General features: G+C 49.9%; 1 long non-coding RNA gene across 2 annotated transcripts; it reads left to right on the top strand.

Moving 5' to 3' along the window:
- The first annotated feature begins 3,675 nt into the window (after positions 1–3,675).
- On the top strand, positions 3,676–12,019 carry LOC127484640 (uncharacterized). 2 transcript variants are annotated; one of them, XR_016226567.1, is made up of 4 exons: positions 3,678–4,276; positions 9,305–9,522; positions 9,782–10,041; positions 10,328–12,019. It is a non-coding gene; the product is annotated as an uncharacterized LOC127484640 (long non-coding RNA). The 2 variants fall into 2 exon arrangements; XR_016226566.1 differs by having other exon boundaries at positions 3,676–4,276; positions 9,305–10,041.
- The last annotated feature ends 1,402 nt before the right edge of the window (positions 12,020–13,421 follow it).

Raw genomic sequence — 13,421 nt, 5'->3', positions numbered from 1 at the left:
CATGGAGTAGCAGGAGCAGGTGCAGCTCCGGCCTCAGAGTGCTGTTTACTCAGTCTACCTACTCAAATGCTAATCGCTCCCCAAAGCACCCTCACAGAGACACCAGACAAGGTAACCGTGAATTAACCACAGCCAGGCCACTTTCCCGGCAGCAACCTGTGCTGAAGGGGAGAGGATTCTGCCGCTGAGAGCAGCTGGAGTGTCGGCCCCGTCGTGGACCACACATCTTAGTGACTGAGGGGGCAACGGATGTTGCGACCTGACAGGAACAGATGATTTTTCCCAATCTGAGAGTCAGGAGAGGGGCTGCCCAGAGAGGATTTGAGCCAGGACCTGTGGGTCAGGGCGCCATATGGTTGCTTTGGACTCCACTGTAGAAATCAGGTTTTTTTAATTTTTTATTTAGTTTCATTTTATTTGAAAGGCAGGGGCTGGTACTGTGGCGTAGTGGGCTAAGCCTCCGCCTGAGGCACTGGCATCCCACATGGGTGCCCATGCTCCCAGCTGCTCCTCTTCTGATCCAGCTCTCTGCTATGGCCTGGGAAAGCAGTAGAAGATGGCCCAAGTGCTTGGGCCCCTGCACCTGCATGGGATTCTCGGAAGAAGCTCCTGGCTCCTGGCTTTGGATCAGCCCAGCTCTGGCTATTGCAGCCTTTTGGGGAATAAGCCAGCCAATGGAAGACCTCTCTCTGTGTGTCTCTACCTCTCTCTCTCTCTCTCTCTAACTCTACCTCTCAAATAAATAAAATCTTAAGAGAAAGAAAGAAAGGCAAGGGGGTAAGAAGGAGAGAGAGAGAGAGAGAGAGAGAGAGAGAGAGAGAGAGAGGTTTTCCATCCTCTGATTCACTCCCCCAAATGCCCACAACAGCCAGGACTGGGCCAGGCCAAAGCCTAGGCCCAGGAACTCAATCCAGGTCTGCCGTGTGTGTGGCAGAGTCAGCTACTACCACCTCCCAGGGGGTGTATCGGCAGGAGGCTGGGATTGGAGGGGGAGCCAGGGTTTGAACACGGGCACTGCAGGATAGGACGCAAGCACCCCGAGCAGCATCTGAACCCATGTGCCACACGCCTGCCCTCGGAAGTCAGTTCTTTTGGCCTGCATCACCGGGCGGGCAGCATTGCCCCTCCACGAAGCAGCCATGTATAAACAGAGGCTGTGGCTGCAGCCGTTCTCTGGTGCTTTCTGTACCTACGTTCCCAGACCGTGACTGGCTCATGTCATTGTCTGAAAGGTGCAGCTCTTTTTCAGCCCTCTCCCCACCCCTGCGAGAAAACATCTCCTCTTCTTTGCCCTTTAAAAGGCTTCCTGCCCCATCCTGGAGTAGGAACCACGCCTTTATGCTTCTGATCTTTTCATCTAAACTGACAATACGCCTTTAATTTTAAGAATGAATTTTAAAATCAACAAATCTCCAACTACTTTCTTTTCCCTCCTCCAATTATAAATTTCCTTTTCAGTCTCACTCAGTCTTATCTTGGTTTTAATATCTTTCCCTTCCAAGGTTATTCTGCAAGTTTCCTATGGGAATGCCAGGTCCTCTGTGTTCCGTGTCTCTATTAGTTTCTGTCTCTCTGCACCAGGAACACTTCCAGGGCAACAACTCAATTACTCCGAGACAACGGGAAAGGGAAAGCTACCTGTGAGGCCAGTGACAATGTCATTTGTATGAAGTCAGTGTAACTGGCTGGAAAGCTCTGTGAGAAAAGAGAGAGTACTCTAGTCTTCAGGAAGTCGGAGAAATAGAGACCAGGGATGGCATTTGGCCCAGGGTTCAGATGCCAGCAGTCACCCACATCACATGTAGGAGTGTTTGGTTCAAGAGCCAAGCGCTCCCCTTCTGATCCAGCGTCCTGTAAATGTGCGTCCTGGGAGGCAGCAGGTCTTTAGGACTGGCACACCTGGTAAACTGAGTCCCAAGTAAGAAGGACCCTGAGGATGTCAGGATGGAATTTTATGGCCTGAGATTCTGCTGGGTCTGGCTCTTACAGCTGCCTGCTTGCCTGGGAAATCGGAAGCTGATAAGAGCAAGTGTGTACATTGTTGACTTCAATGAACACCTGTCAAGGGAGTCTCTGTTCAAACCCACCTTATCACAACAGATGTGAGTCTCTGCACCTCGGCACAGCCCTGTGCAACAAACAGCATACATGGGCTGTGGCCCACTGCCTGGTGAGATGACTCCTCAGAACCTGCACCCCATCCAGGCAGCTGCCACCTTACTTTCCCCTTACTCCGCTGTCCTGTCTTCAGTAAGTATTCTCCACTTCCTTGCATTCTGGGGACCCTAAAAATCCCTGAGACCTAACTCAGGTGAAGGTCTTGCATCCCTGCTGCCTACATGGGAGACCTGAATTGAGTTCCAAGCTCCTGGCTTTGGCCTGGCTCACTCCTGGCTGTTGTAGGGATTTGGGGACTACTAGACAAGTGGATGGAAGGTTTCTCTCTCTCTCTCTCTCTCTCTCTCTCTCTCTCCCTGCCTTTCAAGCAAGATGAAAATAAATAAAAATGTGAACATTGTTTAAAAAAATAAAAATAGAAACTAAAAGGAGGGGTCTGCTAAAGTTTGTCAAGTTCCCCCATTTTCCAGGCTGCGCAGGAGATTACAGCAAGTTGGTCATGATTTTTGTTAAGAAGCCGAAGGGAATTAGGGACCTAATGCCAAGTAAAGTTTGCTCAGGGGTTGCACATTCACCCACCAACAGGAACTCCAAAGCCAAGTCCATGTACAAAGCTGGCAGAATCTAAGAAAACCCCACATGTTAAAAAATAGATATAGATATAGATATAGATATATACTTAGAAATGGTCTCTGTTCTCACAGAACTGTTGTCTATCTTATTTCTCAAAACTTGCAATCCCTTTGGTCTTTCTGTTTTTAATAGAATCATGCTACTTCCTTGAACTACTGCGTTAAGAAAACCAACAGGGTGAGTATGATAGCAACAGCAGCTGACACTCAGTGTGACATACAAAAGAGGGAATAAGGGAGACAGTGAATGAAGACTACAAGCCCCCTCTAGTGGGGACGGCTGCCACCCAGCACTAGCACTGTCACCATGTGGGAACACTGACTTGTGCAGCCACATAGTTCTGTTTGCAAAAAATCCAGGCGTTTGTGTTATTCCATCTTCCATCCTATTCTGAAATGTTGAATTGGTTTGAACACTGTGGGCCCCTACTGATGGGCTGAACTTTCCCAGAGGAACACACGCCACGCCTCCTGTACACTCAAATGTTGTCACGCTTCGCTAAATATTTGTATAAATAAAGTAGGAAGAGGGTCATCTGTTTAGTTCCCTTTTCCTATGAAATATAGAAATACATACATATTTACAAATACACACAGGTTATATATGTATAAAACAAATTCGGATTAACCCAGTAGTGTGCAGGACTCTACCAGGCCCCGTTCAATCTCCCGTCCCCAACAGCCCTGACCCAGGAGCATGTTCAAAAAGAAGCAACTCAGATGCAATATAACAGCTGCCCCTCGAGGTGAGACTTGATTTAGAACTCCTATTTGAAGCCATTGCTTGCTTCCTCTGTCCACAGCTTCTTAGTCCATGGACTACAAGAAGTGACTCCTGCTCAGAAGCCACTCAGACTTCCTGTTCCATGTGTCTGACTTCCAGCCTCCCTAAAAGGTCATTCTTAAGATCACAGTAAGACTGGCCTTGTGAGACTTGGCCACTACTTACCTGGGGCAGCTGGCCGTGCCTGAGAGGCTTATAGGACAATGGGTGTTTCTGAGGTCTTTTTCCTGTAAGGGGGAGGGTATGTTTCACAGTCAGCAGCCACTCCCAGCAGCTGGCCGTCCTGTCATCCTGTGATGAAGGGCATCTGGGATACCACTAGGTGCAGTAGCCACAGAGCCCAACACAGCCCTGTTATGGCCACACAGAGGGCAAGTGGATGTCACTGAAGCGTCTGTAGGAGTTGAGGGCTGGGCCACAGGACCCGGGGGCTCCAGAAGACGAGAGAGAGATCAGCAGAATCCACGGGAGCTCAGAGCACCTCCAGCGGAGTGGGAAAGGAGACGCCATGCCAAAAAAAGAATGCGCCATTTCCGCGGCGCCACTGGGGAACATGGTTCAAGATGTGGCGATGTGGCGAGCACCCTGGGGCGGCTCCCTGGGTAACAGTCAGGTCCCTCCTGGGCTTCCGTCCGCAGCCGCAGCAGCCGCCATGACGGCGGCCCCAGGAGGTCGGGGACAGCGAGTTTCCGTTAACGGCGAGGACGGTCTAGACTGGCGAGGAGACAGTGGAGCTCACCAGGTCTGTGGAATTAATACTTTTTCCGTTAAGAATCGGGTTTTGTAAACATTGGGACAGTCTATGTACTTGGGACTTAATGTGTCTAAGATAGTCTAGAGAATTTAGTATGTTAAAGAATAACCCGTTAGCCTGGCGCTTCTTGCTGAAAAAGTGAGATTACGTTAAATTAGATTGTGCCTCTTAGGTCCATGGGTGTTAAGTGTCCCAGCTGTGCTGAAGCACCTACGACTCAGGGGCCGAGTGTGGCACCGCCAGCGTCCACGCCGGCGTCCACCCGGATCGTTTAGATCCTGGCCGCTCCGCTCAGCCCGGCTCCTGTTAACGTGCCTGGAGGGCGGAGGAGGACGCTCCAGGAGTCGGGTTCCTGCCACCTGCGGGCCCCGAGCGCAGCTCCCAGCCCTGGGCTCTGGCTCGGCCCAGCCGTGGCGTTTGCAGCTGTCTGGGGAGTGACCAGTGCACAGAGGGTCTCTGGCTCAGCCCCTGTCTCTCTCTGCTTTTTGAATAAATAACTAAATCTTGTTTTTAAAAAAAAAAAAAACTAACACGCTGGTAATCCTGTGAGATTTGTTTAGTGATGTTTAAATACTTGGGAGAGGTTCCTTATTTGTTTATACATTTAGAAAGCTTTCAAAATGAAAAGGGATTCATTACCTTTATAAATAATGTTTAAATTTTTAAAATTTTATAAACTGGGCTAAATAGGACCGTTTGATAAATAAAAATATGATATGAAGTATAAAAATTAAAATTCTTTTTAAAAATTCAACATTAATAAATATTCACGTTAGCAGCCCAGCGACTACAAGCACTTATCAAGGATGACAGAAACCTTACTCTGGCATAGAATAAGGATTTCAGGAAACTATTATCCCAGTCCTCTTCCCTTGTTAGCTGTGTGAGCTTGAGAAAGTCGCTCTATCTTGCTGGTCCTCAAGAATTTTCCTCGTAAGAAGGGCTGGGTGGGCTGGTCCCTGAAGCCCCCTCCAGGTCTGAAATCCTAAAACAGCAGAGCGACTCTCTCGTGGGCCATCTGTGTGGCTGTGCTGCCGCCCTGGCTGCTGGCACCTCCGTCAGAAGCCTGGCTGGCATTTCTCCCGGGACTCGCTTGCTTTATGGTTTTTGATCGCATCCTATGTACTTGTTTATTTTTAAGCCTTAAGAAAACACTTCCTTCCCCAGTCCTACCTAAGACAATAGGGCAAGCATCAACAGGAAAATTCTCACCATCTACAGAACAGTCTGACTTTCCTGAAGCCCTGGGACCTAGACTTGGCTCTGGAAGCCAGTTGTTTACTCCACATTATCCATACGGTGTCACAATACCTGCTCACAAGAGTTAGCTCCATTCTCAAGTCAGATCAAAGACACTGAGTGGATCAGACAGTGAGGCAAGATTCTCACGACCTTACAGACAAGCAACCAGGCACTCGCTTTCGGGGCCAATTACTTAGCTGAGCCACCTCTTCCAATGCTCAGGGTTGACTGTGGGCAAGATTGCCGTGTGGCCAAGATTGTTTCACAGGCAAATCCCCTTTCAAACCTGACCTTGACAGTGTTCCTGCCACCGGCCCCTTCACCTGTGTCCCAGTCTTACTGATTTCTGCTCTGCGTTGGTTCTCAGTGCCACCATGAATGACCTCTGTGGCCAGCTGATTAGACTGTGCACCTGCCTAACTCCACTGTCCACAGGTCAGCATCCCCATGCCCGCGGTGGGGACTGTCCGGCCCGCAGGCCACATAAAGCTAGCAAAATCATTGGGTCTGGCCCTACCAAGGCAACCACAGGCAAGACTCGAAATTCAGTGTATCTATTGCAGTCTAATTTTCAAGCCGATAATTACGTGTGGCCCACAAATGATGCTATAAATATCCAAATGGCCCTTGGAGAAAAAAGTTTCCCCAGCCCCGTTCTAGGGATGTGCAGTGACCCCTGTGTCACATTGGACAAGATGATGATTTCTCTGGGATCCAGCTTCTTTTCTAAAGGTGTAATAGTGCTGACTTACAAGCTTCGAGATTTCATTTCATATAAAGTACTTAGCACGAAGCCTGACAGAAAGTAACAAATGGCATCTCAATAATTATTATTAGCAGTTCTTAACTTTGACAGGACTTTAATACATGTGTGGAATTCCCATCAGAATAATAACAGTCATCGGGGCAGGCATTCCATGCAGCGGTTAGCACGCTGCTAGGGACACTCACATCCCGTATCAGGGTGCCTGGTTCAAGTCTGCGCTACTCCGTTCTTGCTGCAGCTTCCTGCTCGTGCCACCCTGGGAAGCAGCAGGTACTAGCCCAGGCACCTACGTCACTGCCGCCCTTGTGGGAGATCCCAGTGGAGGTCAGGCTCCGTCCTGAGGTCTGGCACAGCCCTGGCTGTTGCATGCATTTGGGGAGTGAACCAGCAGATGTAAGGTATTTCTCTCTCTCTCTCTTTCTCTCTGTGCCCCTCCCTTTCAACCTTTCAAATAAAATGAAAATAAACAAGTTTTTAACAAAAGGCAAAACTGTTATCATCACCAAGTCCATTCCTCAGCCAGTGTTGAATTGGAAGAAGCTGGGTCATCAGTACCAGGTTAGCAACTGAGGGCCCTACGGTGTCTCCCTAGAGAGCAGAGGCGGAGTCATTTGACCTGGACTAGCTATGGTTTTCTTAATCATAAAGCAAAGATCATTACAATGTGGATGTGGTGGAGCTGGCCTGGAGAAGAACTGAGCTAAAGACACAAAATGTTTTGCAGAGATGCTGGCACGTTGAAAGCACTTGGTGGAGGAGGGGCTGACTCAGATGGGGATTCCCTGAGCTCTGGTTGTTCTCTAACCAGCTTGTTGCTGGGTCGTCGCAGCAGCTCAATAAGTACTTGTTGAATGAATGAATTTTATCAATATCCTTGTTGTTACTTTGGAAAATTAAACAAGAAAAATCTCGTCTTAATAATGAACATTGTCCAGGGGTCGGCACTGTGGCATAGCGGGTTAAGCTGCCAACCTCAGTGCTAGGCTCCCATATGGACAGCAGTTCAAGTTCTGGCTGCTCCAAATTCCGATCCAGCTCCCTAGAATTGTCCCTGGGAAGGCAGTGGAAGACGGCCTGAGTGCTTGGGTCCCTGCACCCACGTGGAGACCCAGATGGAGTTCCAGGCTCCCAGCTTCCTCCTGGATCAACCCTGACAGTTGCAACCATTTGGGATGTGAACCAAGGGATGGAATACCTCTCTGTTTCTCTCTCACTTGCTCACTCTCACTCTCTCTGTCTCTCTGTAAGTCTGCATCTCAAATAAATAAATGAATACATAAATCTTTTATGGAGGAAAAGAAGCAGAGGGAAAGAGGAAGGAATGAAGAAAAAAAGGAAGAAATAAACAAAGATCGATTGTCTATCTGCATGCCCTTGAATCTTAGGGAAGAGCAGGGAGGCTGTAAAATCTGAACCTTGCGGTGAGAAAGCAGGACCCAAGGACCCTCGGAATGCGGGTGCTTTAATTGGCAAACACCACAATGTGAAGTAGGTGTGCTTGTGGAGGGAACTGTGACCTTGATGAAAGCTAGGAGGTGGGAAGCAAATGTCACTGCTGAAGCAGAGGCTTCAAAGCTTCAACCCTTCCTGTCGGATGCACCTGCAGATTTCTCAGTTGGATGATGCTAACTGTTGAGGTTAACCAGCTAACTCCCTTTGCCTTGAAATTGGCTCTCAAAGCAGACTTCTGGGGGCTGCCATGTGGCACAGCAGGTTAAGCCACCGCCTGTGACACCAGCATCCATATGAGCACTAGTTCACGTCCCAGCTGTTCCACTTCTGATCCAGCTCCCAGCTAATGAGCCTGGATGATGGCCCAAGTGCTTGGGCCCCTGCCACCCATGTGAGAGATTCAGATGGAGCTCCAGGCTCCTGGCTTCCACTGGGCCCAGCCCTGGCTGTTGCAGCCATTTGGGGAGTGAATCAGCAGATGGAAGACCTCTCTCTCTGAATCTCCCTTTCTTTCTCTGTAACTCTGCCTTTCAGATAAATAAATCTTTTAAAAAAAAAAAAAAAAGGGAAAAGGAAAGAAAACAGACTTCTGGGTATAATTTAATTAACATCTGCAAATGAGAAGTGTACAGACTGTTTGGCTTGCAAAATGATGTTTTTAACCTAAAAATTGGTTGCTCAGTGCGCATAGCCATGCATTGCTTAATGACAGGGGTACAGCCTGAGAAACACATTGTTAGCTGACTTCATCCTTGTGCAAACAGCACAGACTATATCTATACAAACTAAGGCAGTTACCACACTGCTAAACAATGGATATAATCTTGTGAAACCACCATCATATATCTCAGTCCGTGGAACTAAATATTGTATGTGGCACAGTATCCTATTTATGCATTGGGCAGTTTCTTCTATAACTCTGAATCTCTGGGCCATGATTTTGGTATAGTGGGTTAAGCCACTACTTGGGACACACACATTCCCATCACAGTTTCTGGGATCAAGTCCTGCCTCCATGTCCAACCCAGCTTCCTGCTAATGTGCCTGGGAGGTAGCAGATGATGGCCCAAGTACTTGGATTCCTGCCACCCACATGGAGTGCCTAATTCTCGGCTTTTGCCAGGCCCACCTCCAACTATTGTGGGCATCTGGGGAGTGGACTAGTGGATGGAAGATCTGTCTCCTTCTACTCCTTTCTCTGTCACTCTTTCAAATAAATACAATCAATATTTATTTTTAAAAAATAAAATCTGAATCTCCGACCTCTGAAGTCAGAAACTCTGGACACCCGAACCCTGAAAAGCGACAAAGGCAGAGATGATAAAGGCTGCATATTTCAGAAGGGGCACCGGTCCCTGTTCAGCACAGTCTCCACAACTCCCTTTCGTCTTATATCGGGCCCACTCATTTCTTTGCCTCCCTGGCTTCTTAGGCACTGGAGTTTCCCATTCTTCCAGAGCCCCCGGGGCAGGCTTGCTGACACAGTGCGCCAACTGCTAAGTCTCTTGCTGCAAAGTAGTGGATTGCTACTTGGTCTTTTTCCTTCTGCCTCTTAGGGCTGGGCTAACGTGAGTCTGTGTCTTGGGGTGCCTCACCTCCAAACACACACGGAATACACATCTATGTGCCTGCTCAGGCTCTGCCTGACTTTCTGGAGAGAACCCACCTCACCTCCGCTGAGAACCCTTCAACTTCCCACTCAGGATCATGGAATCCTCAAAGCGCAGAGAGCAGACTGGCAAATGACATCTGGAGGACAGGTCTTTGTTCACAGGTGAGTGGGAGCTGATCTGTGACCTTCCTGCGGGGGCTGGGCTTTGCTGTCCCTGAAGAGCTCAGCTTTGATGGTCACCTAATTGTCTTGCGCATAACAAAGGCCAATGGAAAACTGCTATAGACAGACTCATTCCTGCCTGGCCTCCTTCATTAGCTCTCTTCTCTCAGAGAAAGCCCGTGACCTTGGAGGCTTTTGCACTTGCTTTCTGAATCTGCATCTCGCCCTTATCATGGAAGGTGTCTTTCCGCTACCCCAGGATCTGCGTGCAGACGGGAACCACAGAGGCCCTGCCAGCTTGCGGCCCCTTCTTCCCTCTCATCTCAGCTGGAAAGGGGCTTTGCCATCCACACGTGTATCTCTCTCTTCTCACATCAGAGCACAAGCAAACAATAATTCAAACAGCATCTTTTTATAATATGAAAAACTTCGGCTCTCAGCACAACCGGAAAGGAAGCTATTTGTCCCTGCTTAGAATGAGCTATCAGCAGGCAAGTGGCGCTGCTTCCCACTGGGGCGGTAAGTATGCACAGAACCATCTGTACTTCTCATGACCAATGCCTGGCGTTTGCAAGTCACATTCAGAGGATAATCTGTGGGCAGACACTGAGGCTGACAGGGTTAAGGATGGACCAAAGCCTTGGATTCATTTCTGTGGCTCCAGCCACTCCGGTGACCATCCAGACATCCCTACGCATTCTCAGTCGCCTCTCTTCTTTACTGCGAGGGAATACACATTTAAAGTGATATACACCCTCCTTTGGGGACGTGTAGAAAATAACCTTGTATTATATTCTCTTCACAGGAGGCAGGGATGTCTGCAGTGCCTACTGCTACGCTAATGGATTCTTCCAGAAATGTCAAGGTTGATTATCTACCCAAGGGGTGGTCCATAAATCTGCTTGCCACCCATCCCTCCCCTAGAGAAGCCCACACATAAAAGGAGCTGGGAGAAAGCAGACTTCAGCAGCCTTGGGAGCGGCTCCACTGTTGTCCCCGAATCACTTACGTTTCTGTGGCCCCTGACCGAGCTTCCCTCAAAGGGCTCAGAACCCAGAAGAGCAGTGCCAAGTTAAGGGACTTGGAGTAAAGGGAAGCTGGATCTTCCCCTGAGCTCTTCTGACCTCGAGATCCACCAAGAAGTCAAGCGTGCACTCACCTGCAAGGTGCTGGGCAGCGCCTCGCATCTGGTCCCAAGTAACTCCACAGCTGGCGAAAGGCCGGAGAGCCCTCCTGTGTTTTCCTTCGCTTCCAGCTGTGTGCCGGAAGGTGTTGGTCCCAGGGCTTACCTTTGCAGATGAAAGTGAGTCTGATCAGTGTATCCACAACAGCAAAGGGAACAGCAGCTCGGGCCTGATCCCGACGTACAGAGAAGGTTCGGAGGTCCGCGGGATATGGTGTGAGTAGGCAGGCAGCTAGTTAAGCCTGGATAAGTCAAACCCATGCAGTCCTGCATGTTATCTCTGTACCCGCCATTCAAAGATACCGCCTCCCCAGGATGCCCCTGTGTCTCACCTGGAAGCAAGAAGAGGAGACGCATCATCATATGGATATTGAACTCCGCATTGAGGGGCCAGTCCCGTGGCTCCGCAGGTTAAGCCGCCTGTCTGCAGTGCCAGCATCCCATATGGGTGCTCCACTTCCAATCCAGCTCCCTGCTATTGCACCTGGGAAAGCAACGGAAGGTGGCCCAGGTGCTTGGACTCCTGCACCCATGTGGGAGACCCAGAAGAAGCTCCTGGCTCCTGGCTCCTGGCTTCAGCATGGCCCAGCCCCAGCCAGTGCAGCCATTTAGGGAGTGAACCAGCATATGGAAGCTCTCTCTCTCTCTCCCTCTCCCTCCTCTCTCTCTCTCTCTCTCTCTGTGTGTGTGTGTGTCCTTCTTTCTCTCAACTCTGACTTTCAAATAAGTACATTTTTTTTAATTTGACAGGTAGAGTTATAGACAGAGAGACAGAAAGGTCTTCCTTCTGTTGGTTCACCCCCCCAAATGGCTGCAACACCTGGTGCTGCGCCCATCTGAAGCCAGGAGCCAGGTGCTTCCTCCTGCTCTCCCATGGGGTGCAGGGCCCAAGCACTTGGACCATCCTCCACTGCCCTCCCGGGCCACAGCAGAGAGCTGGACTGGAAGAGGAGCAACCGGGTCTAGAACCCGGCACCCATATGGGCAGAGGATTAATCAAGTGAGCCACAGAGTCAGCCCAAGTACATCATATTTTTTAAATTATAAAAACCATCACAGGGAGGGGCCATAAAATTCCCAGGTGGCGTCACACCTGCTGAAGCCCCACCCCCTACTCATGAAAGAAGCTGAGAACTGGGGAGAGCCTCTTTCTGCCACAGACCATGGCTGGGGGTGCCTTGCAGGCTTGGTTTTCTCTTTCTCTCCCTCTGACCCACTCATTGTGGGTACTTCTCTGTGTGAGGCAGCGCACACACGTGCATAAAGTGAACATTTTCTGTCTCACCTTCAATAAATCCCATGGCTATTTGCGCATGCTGCTGTGTCTCCATTTAGAATTCTTATCTCTGTGTGAATGGAAAGTAATATGCTCAGGCCCACATCAATTACAAGACAGAAATCTAGGAATACTTACAAGGGTACTTGTGTATGGAAATGCATGAATGATAAAAATAACCCACCTGACCACAATGAGCAAATAAATGGATGGAATTCCTGATGCTAGAAGTGAGTGGGAAGCTATAAATCCCAAAGCACTTTGGTCTTTGGTCCCCACACTCAGACTTCTGGTCAACGCACAACTTCCGGCATTTCTATCATGAGCTCTGTGCCTCCCACACAGAAAGCTCACTCTGGGCCTTTGGCGGCTTGCCAGGCAGGTGCAGTCAGTTACCTGCCCTCCCCTCTGTGGGCTAAGACAGACTCAGGCTAAAGCCCTCCCTGCCCTGCCACCTTCTCAGCCTTGCCTGCCTCTGTCCACACATCTGTGACACCCACGTGCTCGCCACTAGAGACACACAGACAGTGATGTGAGTTTTAAGCAGAACGAATTGTATTTGGGTTGGCCAAACTGAGAGCAAGTTTGTCCTGTGCCCCCCAACCAGGCCCCTGGAACATTCAGGGAAGACAAGTTTTATAGGGCTTGACTTTTGTGTTTATTTGAGAGGGAGAGAGACTGCCAACTCACATCCACTGGCTCACTCCCGAAGTGCCTGCAATGATGGGGCTGGGCCAGGCTGGATCTAGGAGCTGGGAACATGATTCGCTTGCATGGATGGAAGGAACCCAGCTGCTGGAGCCATCACCATTGCCTCCCTGAGCCTGCTTCAGGAGGAAGCCGAAGTCAGGAGCCAGAGACAGAGCCAGGATCTGAACTCGAGTTCTCCAGTGTGGAGCACAGGCATCCTAGCCACCAGCTTAAACACCCCCTCCAACAGGGCTTGCTTTGGAGGAAATCGAAGACACTCATTAAGTCAGGGCAGGTTGGGGAAGGGAGCAGGTGCACCTGGCACTAAGTGTGTGTGTGCATTTCATGCACCCCTGGTCAGCTGGGGGCAGGGGTTAACATCCTAAGGAGGGGTCTTTTGGCTTTCCACATCACAAAGGTGAGGCTGAGGATGCCGCTGCTCCCCCGTGCAGAACTCCTGACCCAGCGTTCGCAGCTCCAGGAGTTTACCACGGGAAATCAGCTCACTCCTGCCAGCCGTGACTTTGCCTCCACTTGCAAGGACATCCGGCTGACTTTCTCCAGGATTTAAGCAGGGTGAGGTCATTTTTTTCGCGCAGAGGGCAGATGTTACATGGAGCACCAGGCGGAGGAGAAGGCACGTCCCACCTCTCCCCTAAATTCCCCATGCGAACGGCGTGCGCGGGGGGGTGGGGGTGGGGTGGGGGGGATTGGGGGGTTGGGGGGGTGTCTATCTCCCAAATCTAGCCG

The sequence above is a fragment of the Oryctolagus cuniculus genome, chromosome 20, assembly GCF_051225735.1.
Source record: "Oryctolagus cuniculus isolate XC-2025 breed Fujian yellow rabbit chromosome 20, ASM5122573v1, whole genome shotgun sequence".
Classification (NCBI taxonomy): domain Eukaryota; kingdom Metazoa; phylum Chordata; class Mammalia; order Lagomorpha; family Leporidae; genus Oryctolagus; species Oryctolagus cuniculus.
Note: the sequence above shows the minus strand (reverse complement) of the source record. Positions and strands in the feature narration are given on the sequence as shown.